The following is a 9,769-nucleotide window of genomic DNA, read 5'->3' as shown; positions in this document are numbered from 1 at the left end:
TCCTCTGGCAGCTCATTCCATGCACCAAGCTCTGCCTGAAAAGGTTAACCCTTCAGTCCCTTTTACATCTTTCCCCCTTTCACCTAATCCGATACCGTCAAGTTTTGGATAACACCTTGTCTATTTACCCAATCTATTCCCCTCATGGTTTTACAAATCTCAGTAAAGTCACCGATCAGCCTGTGATGTTTGAGGGAATATAGCCTAAGTCTATTTAGCCTCTCCCTTTCGCTTAAACCCTCTAACCCTCCAACATCCTTGTAATCTTTTCTGAACCCTTTCACGTTTCACAACATCCTTCCTCTAGCAGGGAGACCAGAACTGCCCACAGTAGCCTAACCAATGTGCTCTACACCTGCAACATGACCTCGCAATTTCTGTACTCGATGTATTGACCAATAAAGGCAAAGTGGTCTCTAATTGGAGATGGTCATCGCGTGGTGCAGTTTACTTTACACTTGTCAGCCCAAGCCTGGATAATGTCCAGGTCTTGATGCATTTAAACAAAGACTGCTTCAGTTTCTGTGGAGCCATGAATTGTGCTGAACATTGCGCAATCATCAGTGAAGATCCTTACTTCTGACCTTATATTGATCATTGATCAAGCAGCTGAAGATTCTTGGGCCATGGACAATACCCTGAAGAACAGCATCAGACCATATGACACAGGAGCAGAAATTAGGCCATTCAACCCATCGAGATTGCTCCATCATTCAATCATGGCGAATAAGTTTCTCATCCACATTCTCCTGCCTTCTCCCATTAACCCTTGATCTCTTTGACAATCAAGACCTTACCCATTTCAATATGAAATACACTCAATGACCTGGCCTCCACAGCCTTCTGTGACAGTGAATTCCATAGATTCACCCACTCGGTGGCTGAAGAAGTTTCTCCTGATCTAAAATATCTTCCCTTTACTCTATGACTGTGGCCTCAGATCCTAGTCTCTCCTCCCAATGGAAACATCTTTCCATCATCCACTCTCTCCAGGCCGTTCAGTATTCTGTAAGCTTCAATTAGATGCCCCCTCATCCTTCTAAACTCCACTGAGTATAGACCCAGAGTCCTCAAATATTCCTCATATGTTCAACTTTTCATTCTCATGAACCTCTTCTGAACTCGCTCCAGGGTTGGTATATCCTTTGTGAGATACAGGGCCCAAAACTGTGCACAGTAGTCCAAATGTGGCCTGAGCAGAGCCTTATATAGCCTCAAAGGTAGTTCTCTGCTTGCATTTTCAAGTCCTCTCACAGTAACTGATATCATTGAATTTGCCTTCCTAACTATTGATTCAACCTGCAAGTTTACCTTGAGACATTCCTGGACTAGAGCTCCCAAGTCTCTTTGCACTTCAGACTTCTGAATTTTATCCTCATTTGGAAAATAGCCCATGCCTGTATTCTTTCCACCAAAGTTCGTGACCTCACACTTTCTCACATGGTACTCCATCTGCCATGTATTTACTCACTCTCCTAACCTGTCCAAATCCTACTGCATCCTCCGCAGTTCCTCAATACCAACTGTCCTTCGACCTATCTTTGCACCATCTGCAAACTTAGCCAGAATGCCCTCAGTTCCTTCATCTAGGTTGTTCATGCATAAATTGAATTGTTGTGATCCCAACACCGAGCCTTGCAGAACACCACGATTCACCGGATTCCATCCTGAGATTCATCCCACTCTCTGCTTTCTGTCAGACAGCCAATCTTCTATCCATGCTAGTTCCTCGCCTCTAACACCATGGGCCCTTATCTTACTCACTAGTCTCCTGTGCAGCACCTTGTCAAAGGCCTTTCTGAAGTCCAGGTAGATAACATCCATTGGCTCTCCTTGTTCTAACCTGCTCATTACTTCCTTAAATAATTCTAACAGATTTGACAGGCATGACCTCCCTTTCATGAAACCATGCTGACTATGCCCTATTTTACCATACACTTCCAAGTATTCAGAAATCTCATCCTTCACAATAGATCCCATGATCTTACCCACAACCAATTTTAGGCAGCTTGGTCAATAATTTCCTGTCTTTTGCCTTACTCCCTTTTCAAACAGGTGTGTCAGGTTAGTGATTTTCCAGTCTTCTGGGACCCTCCCTGATTTAATCAATTCCTGAAAGATCATCACTAATGGCTCAACTATCTCTTCAGCTATCTCCCTTCGAATTCTGGGGTGTAATTCATCTGTTCCAGGTCATTTATCCACCTTCAGGCCATTTAGTTTTTCTAGCACTTTCCCTTTTGTGGTGGCAACCATACTCAGCTCTGCCCACTCACTTCCATGAATCTTTGGGAAATCACTCATATATTCCATCATGAAGATTGATGTGAAGTAATCATTCAGTTCCTCAGTCATTTCATTGTTCCCTACAATGATCTCTCCAGCATCATTTTCCAACAGCCCAATGTCCACCTTTGTCTCTGTTTTTCCCTCTACATAATTAAAGAAACTCTTACCTTCTTCCTTTATATTACTGGCAAGCTTACCCTAAAATTTGATTGTCTCCCTCCCTTTTTGTTTTTTTGTTGCCTTCTGTTGATCTTTGCAAGATTCTCAATCGCCTGGTTTCCCCAACCCTTTGCAAATATGCTTTCCCTTTTGTTTCTATGCTATCCCTGACTTCCCTAGTCAGCGATTGTTGGCTCATCCTGCCGGCACCAGGCTTCTTTTACCTCGGGATGAATCTCTGCTGCTTCTCCTGAATTACTCCCAGAAACTCCTGCCATTGCTGTTCCACTGTCTTTCCTGCTCGGTTCCTGTCCCAGTCAATTCTACTCAGTTCCTCCACCATTGTTGCCTTTATTCAGCTGAAATACTGTTACCCCTGATTCTAACTTCTCCCTCTCAATTTACAGAGTAAATCAATCATATTTTGATCACTGCCTCCTAAGGGTTCCTCCACCTTAAGCTCCCTGATCAAATCTGTCTCATTGTACAACACTAAATCCACCATTACCTGTTGCCGAGTGGGCTCCACCACAAGTTGCTCCAAAAAGCCATGTCATGGACATTTCACAAATTCCTGTTCTTGCAATCTACTACTAACCTGATTTTCCCAGCCCACCTGCAGATTGAAATCCCCCATAATCACTGTCACTTTGCCTCCACACAGTGCCTGGAATGCAATAACTGAGGAGTATTTATGCATTTTCTTTGAGATTGATATCACTTCAATTTCTTATAAATGGATTATAAAAGTGTTTTCATTCAAAATGTAGCCTGTGAAAAACACATATACAAACAGATGTCACTATCAATTTTGATGCAGAAAACTCAACTAAAATATGGTAAAAATCATGTACTATATCTATCCACCTGGTTTTATGTATTTATTACAGTTAATGTGTTGGCAATAGTGATCCTTTCCTGGAGAAGCTGTGGTCTCTCTAAGTGTATCAGCCGGTACCTGATAGCAATGGCGGCAGCAGATCTCCTCGTTATCATCACTGATGGCATGCTGAGATGGCTTATTATGTATTTCCCAGTGTCTTTCCTGGATATTACACATGTCTGTAGTCTGATTATGATATTCATTCCTGCAACCACAATGAATTCTGTCTGGTTGACTGTTGCTTTCACCTTTGATCGATTTGTGGCTATTTGCTGCCACAAGTTTAAAACCAGATACTGCACAGAGAAAACTGCAGCCATGATTATTGGAACAGTGAATGTGCTGAGCTGTTTGGAAAGCATTCCCTGGTTTTTCAAATTCCAATCTAACTACATCTTCAATAAGCTGCCATGGTTTTGCATCACAAAACCAGAGTTTTACACTTCAATCTACTGGACGTTATATGGTGTATTCCATCACCTTCTATCTCCTTTACTGCCATTTGTTATTATTCTTCTTTTGAACACTCTGACTGTCAGACATGTTTTAGTAGCAAGCAAAGCCCGCAGGAGACTCCAGAAGGACAGGGACAGGGAGAGGCCCCATGACCCAGAGATGGGCAAACGCAGAAAATCCATCATTTTACTGTTTGCTATCTCAGGCAGCTTCATTATTTTATGGACCCCTTATGTGGTATGTTTCCTACAACAACGAATTGCATTAATGAATGATTATTCTCCACTGCCCCCAACCGTAGGTACCACCACATACCTGCTCCAGCTCCTCAGTACTTGCACAAACACTTGTATATACACCGTGTTGGGGAGATTTCACTGCGGTGTTCAATGTAGGGCTAGGGAGGGTGACACTTCCAGCCCTGAAATGGTTAACAACAGCCAAGCGAGCTGCTGCAGGCGATTGCATGACTGCTGGAGCTTGTAAGGGATATGCATAATGTTAATTAAATCTTGGAGCCTGTAAATACCAGCCAGTATCAATTGCCCCATCGAAACTTGGGATTAATAAAGAAACTGATCGGAATCTGTAACTGTTAGACAAGTGTGAATTGCTCTATCGGAACCTGTAACTGTTGAGTGTGAATGGCTCTATTTAAGTCTAAAGTTGATAAGTGTAATTGACAATTTAGTTAAACTGAAACTATTGAAAATGGCTAGCCTGTCAGACGCATAGTAATTCCTTGACACAATGAACTATTGAATACGGGATCGGAACCGCTCCCGGGGATGGCTGAGCCATTGTCAAGCACAGCAGGAGCTGGACAGGCACTTCGATGCGGCCAATAGGAGGACGGATCCCCAGTGCGCGCAGATGAATGGACCAATGGGGAAGGCGAACTGACCGGGGACTCCAGGCAGCACGAAGTATAATTGTGTCAAGTTTGAATGAGAAGACAGAACGCCTTCTCCAACGAATGCATGCTTGTAGATTCGTTGTACCAGTTAAGATTCTGTGAATAAACTGCTGTCTGCGTCTAACCATAGTTGCCAGTGTGAGTCTCTCCTTCCGAAAGAACACGCAAAGACGGGACCCCATGGGTCCGTCTTAACAACCGTGACCCAGAGGCAATTCCGAGAGCAGCTGAAAACAATCCTGAAGCTTCCTTTGACTCTGATTCACAGGTCCAACAAATGAAACAGTTTGCCTGCATTAGAATTCAATTCCATCCCCGAAATCATCTTATATCCGAGCTGGTCATTTCTCAGCTCACCACACTGTGGTGCAGGGTTTTGCCCATAAAACAGAGATCAAAGAAAATCTTTATTCTTTTTTTTTATTTTCAAGGACTTCGCCATTTCCCCTCTGAGTGATTCTTGTACCAACCTCCACCATCCTGTCAGACAGGCCAGTCCGTATTGTATCAACACAGTGAGTAAATATTTTGATTTCTCGCTCCCTTCTACTTCACCTTTCAATTACTTCCCACTTGGGTTTCTGGCTGCTACAACATGTCAGTATGAACATTTTCTTCACATTGATGATATCATGGACTTGACTACTTCTGTTCAATTCCTCTTGACCAACTCTGTGAAGAACAGACCCTATTTCTGCAGTCTCACGACTGAACTGAACTGAACTGAAATTTCTCATCCCTAGTATAAGCAGTAAATCCCCTCCACTACCTCACACAGCCCTTAAACATATGCCTAGTGAGAAACTGAATACTGAATCCTGGAATACAATGTGAAGTAACTACAGAGACAGTGGATGTATTAGTGGTAACCTTCCAAAAATCCTTAGATTCATGAGGAGTCTCAGAGGATTGCAAAGCTATCAGTGTATATTTGATTTATATATCTATTCCTGCACATCACTTTGTCTGACTACTGGAACATAGAAGCATAGAACATTACTGCACAGTACAGGCCTACAGATTACCTACAGATTACCTACAGTGTGGAAACAGGCCCTTCGGCCCAACAAGTCCACACCGACCCGCCGAAGCGCAACCCACCCATACCCCTACACTTACCCCTTCACCTAACACTACGGGCAATTTAGCATGGCCAATTCACCTGACCTGCACATCTTTGGATTGTGGGAGGAAACCGGAGCACCCGGAGGAAACCCACGCAGACACGGGGAGAATGTGCAAACTCCACACAGTCAGTCACCTGAGGCGGGATTTGAACCCAGGTCTCTGGTGCTGTGAGGCAGCAGTGCTAACCACTGTGCCACCGTGCCGCCCTTCAGCCTTCAATGTTGCACCGACATGTGGAACAAATCTGAAGCCCACATAACCTACGATATTCCATTTTCATCCATATGTTTATCCAATGACTATTTAAATACCCTTAAACTCGATGAGTCAACTACTGCTGCAGGCAGTGTGTTCCATGCCCCTACTATTCTCTGAGTAAAGAAACTACCTCTGACATCTGTCCTATATCTGTCACCCCTCAATTTATAGCTATGTCCCCTCGTGCTAGCCATTGCCATCCAAAGAAGAAGGCTTTCACTGTCCACCCAATCTAACCCTCTGATTATCTTATATTTCTCAATTTAGTCACTTCTCAACATTCTTCTCTCTAACGAAAGAAGCCTCGAGTCCCTTCCTCATAAGACCTTTCCTCCATACCAGGCAACATCCGAGTAAATCTCCTTTGAACCCATTCCTAAGCTTCCACATCCTTCCTATAATGCGGTGACCAGTACTGCATACAATATTCCAAGTGTGTTCGCATCAGAGTTTTGTACAGCTGCAGAATGATCTCATGGCTCTTAAACTCAATCCTTCTACCAATAAAAGCTAACACACCTTTTTAACAATCCTATGCCTTTTTAACAACCCTATCAACCTGGCTGGCAAATTTCAAGGATCTATGTACATAGACACTGAGATCTCTCTGCTCTTCTGCACTACCAGGAACCTTACCAATAGCCCAGTCCTCTTTATTCCTGTTGCTCCTGCAAAGTGAATCACCTTACATTTTTCCACATTAAACTCCATTTGCCATCTCTCAGCCCAGCTCTGCAGCTTATCTTTGTTCCTCTGTAACCTGCAACATCCTTCAGCACTTTCTACAACTCCACCGACCTTAATGTTATCTGCCAATTTACTAACCCACCATTGACGCCTTCATCCAGGTCATTTCTAAAAATGAAAAACAACAGTGGTCAGAAAACAGATCCTTGCTGTACATCACCAATAACTGGACTCCAGGATGAACATTTCCCATGAACCTTCTTTCAGCTAGCCAATTTCTGATCCAAACCATGAAATCACCATCAATCCTGAAACTCCATATTTTGTGCAATAGCCTACCATGGGGGACCTTATCAAATGCCTTACTGAAATCAATATGTACCACATCAACCACTTTCCCCTCATCCACCTGTTTTGTCACCATCTCAAAGAACTCAATAAGGTTTGTGAGGCATGACCTACCCTTCAAAAAACCGTGTTGACTATCCCTAATCAACTTATTCCTCTCTCAATGATTATAAATCCTACCTTTTATAACCTTTTCCAATACTTTGCCCACAACACAAGAAAGGCTGTTTGGGCTATAATTACCAGGACTGTCTCTACTTCACTTCTTAACAAGAAGGCAACATTTGCTATCCTCCAGTCTTCTGGCACTATTCCTGTAGAAAATGACGACATAAAGGTAAAAGCCAAAGGCTCTGCAATCTCTCCCTGCCTTCCCAGAGAATCCCAGGACAAATCCCATCCAGTCCATGGGATTTATCTATTTTCATATGCTCCAGAATTGCTGATACCTCCTCCTTATGAACCTTAATTCATCTAGTTTAGTAAACCGTATATCAGCATTCTTCTCGACAAAATTGTCTTTTTCCTCTGTGAATACTGAGGTAAAATATTCATTTAGCATTTCCCCTATCTCTTTGGACTCCACACACAACTTCCCACTACTGTCCTTGATTGGCCCTAATCTTACTCTTGTCATTTTTTTTTATTCCTGATATACCTCTAGAAAGCTTTAGGTTTTCCTTGACCCTATCTCCCATGATTGCCGATGCACTGTCGAGAGTCGAATGGGAAACAGAAGCGTTTGGTGGTGGGAGTACAACTGACTGATATGGAATGTAGTTGTTCATATTTGCATGTCAATAGTCAATATGATGTAAATGTGTGTTTCAGCATACTAACCAATTTTAAAATGGAGCCATCTTTGGAGATTGATGGTTCTTTTTTTTTAAGGGGGAAGGTGTGACAAAGCTGTTCCTTGAACAAGGTTAGGTTGTCATTGTATATTTCATGTTCCTCAGGATGAATCTTTGCTATGTCTTCCAAACTGACCCCAGAAACTCCTGCCATTATTGAGTTCTTTGAGCACATGACGAGACAAGTTGACGAAGGTTGAGCAGTGGACATGGTGTACATGTAAGGCATCTGATAAGGTTCCCCATGGTAGGCCCATTCAGAAAGTTAGGAGGTATGGGATACAGGGAAATTTGGCTGGATTCAGAATTGGCTGGCTGAAAGAAGACAGTGAGTGGTAGTGGATGGAAAGTATCCTGCCTGAAAGTTGGTGACCAGAGTTGTCCTGCAAAGATCTGTTTTTGAGCCTCTGCTCTTTATAGTTTTTATAAATGACGTGGATGAAGAAGTAGAAGGGTGGGTTAGTAAGTTTGCCAATGACACAGAGGTCAGTGGTGTTGTAGATAGTGTTGAGAGCTGTTGCATGACATTGACAGGATACAGAGCTGGGCTGAGAAGTGGCTGATGGAATTCAACCTGAATAAATGCAAAGTGATTCATTTTGGAAAGTCAAATTTGAATACTGAATACAGGGTTAAAGTTAGATTTCTTGGCAGTACGGAGGAACAGTGGGATCTTAGGGTCCATGTACGTAGATCCCTCAAAGTTGCCACCCAAGTTTATAGAGTTAGAACATATAGAACATAGAACATAGAAGAATACAGCGCAGTACAGGCCCTTGGGCCCTCGATGTTGCGCCGATCCAAGCCCACCTAAACTACACTAACCCACTATCCTCCATATACCTGTCCAATGCCCTCTTAAATGCCCATAAAGAGGGAGAGTCCACCACTGTTACTGGCAGGGCATTCCATGAACTAACGATTCGCTGAGTGAAGAACCTACCCCTAACATCAGTCCTATATCTACCCCCCCTTAATTTAAAGCTATGCCCCCTCGTAATACCCGCCTCCATACGCGGGAAAAGGTTCACACTGTCAGCCCTATCTAGCCCCCTAATCATCTTGTACACCTCAATCAAGTCACCTCTAAACCTTCTTTTCTCTAGTGAAAACAGCCCCAAGTGCCTCAGTCTTTCCTCATACGATTTTCCTTCCATACCAGGCAACATCCTGGTAAACCTCCTCTGCACCCGTTCCAGTGCCTCCACATCCTTCCTATAGTATGGCGACCAAAACTGCACACAATATTCCAGATGTGGCCGCACCAGAGTTTTATACAACTGCATCATGACCTCAGGACTCCGGAACTCAATTCCTCTACCAATAAAAGCCAGTACGCCATATGCCTTCCTCACCGCACTATTTATCTGGGTGGCAACTTTCAGGGATCTGTGTACATGGACACCAAGATCCCTCTGCTCCTCCACACTACCAAGTATCCGACCATTAGCCCAGTACCCCATCTTTTTGTTATTCTTCCCAAAGTGAATCACCTCGCATTTAGCTACATTGAATTCCATCTGCCACCTTTCTGCCCAGCTCTGCAGCTTCTCTATATCCTGAAGGCATATGTTAAGAAGGCATATGTTGTATTGGCTTTCATTAACACGGGGCTTGAGTTTAAGACTCATGAGGTTTTGCTGCAGTTCTATAAAACCTCTGGTTAGACCACACTTGGAATATTGTGTCCAGGTTTGGTCGCCTCATTATGGGAGGGATGTAGATCCTTTCGCGATGGTGCAGAGGAAATTTACCAGGATGATGCCTGGATTGGAGGGCATGTCTTATGAA

This window comes from Chiloscyllium plagiosum, chromosome 17 (assembly GCF_004010195.1).
Source record: "Chiloscyllium plagiosum isolate BGI_BamShark_2017 chromosome 17, ASM401019v2, whole genome shotgun sequence".
Taxonomy (NCBI): domain Eukaryota; kingdom Metazoa; phylum Chordata; class Chondrichthyes; order Orectolobiformes; family Hemiscylliidae; genus Chiloscyllium; species Chiloscyllium plagiosum.
The sequence above is the reverse complement of the archived record's forward strand: the minus strand, read 5'-3'. Positions refer to the sequence as shown.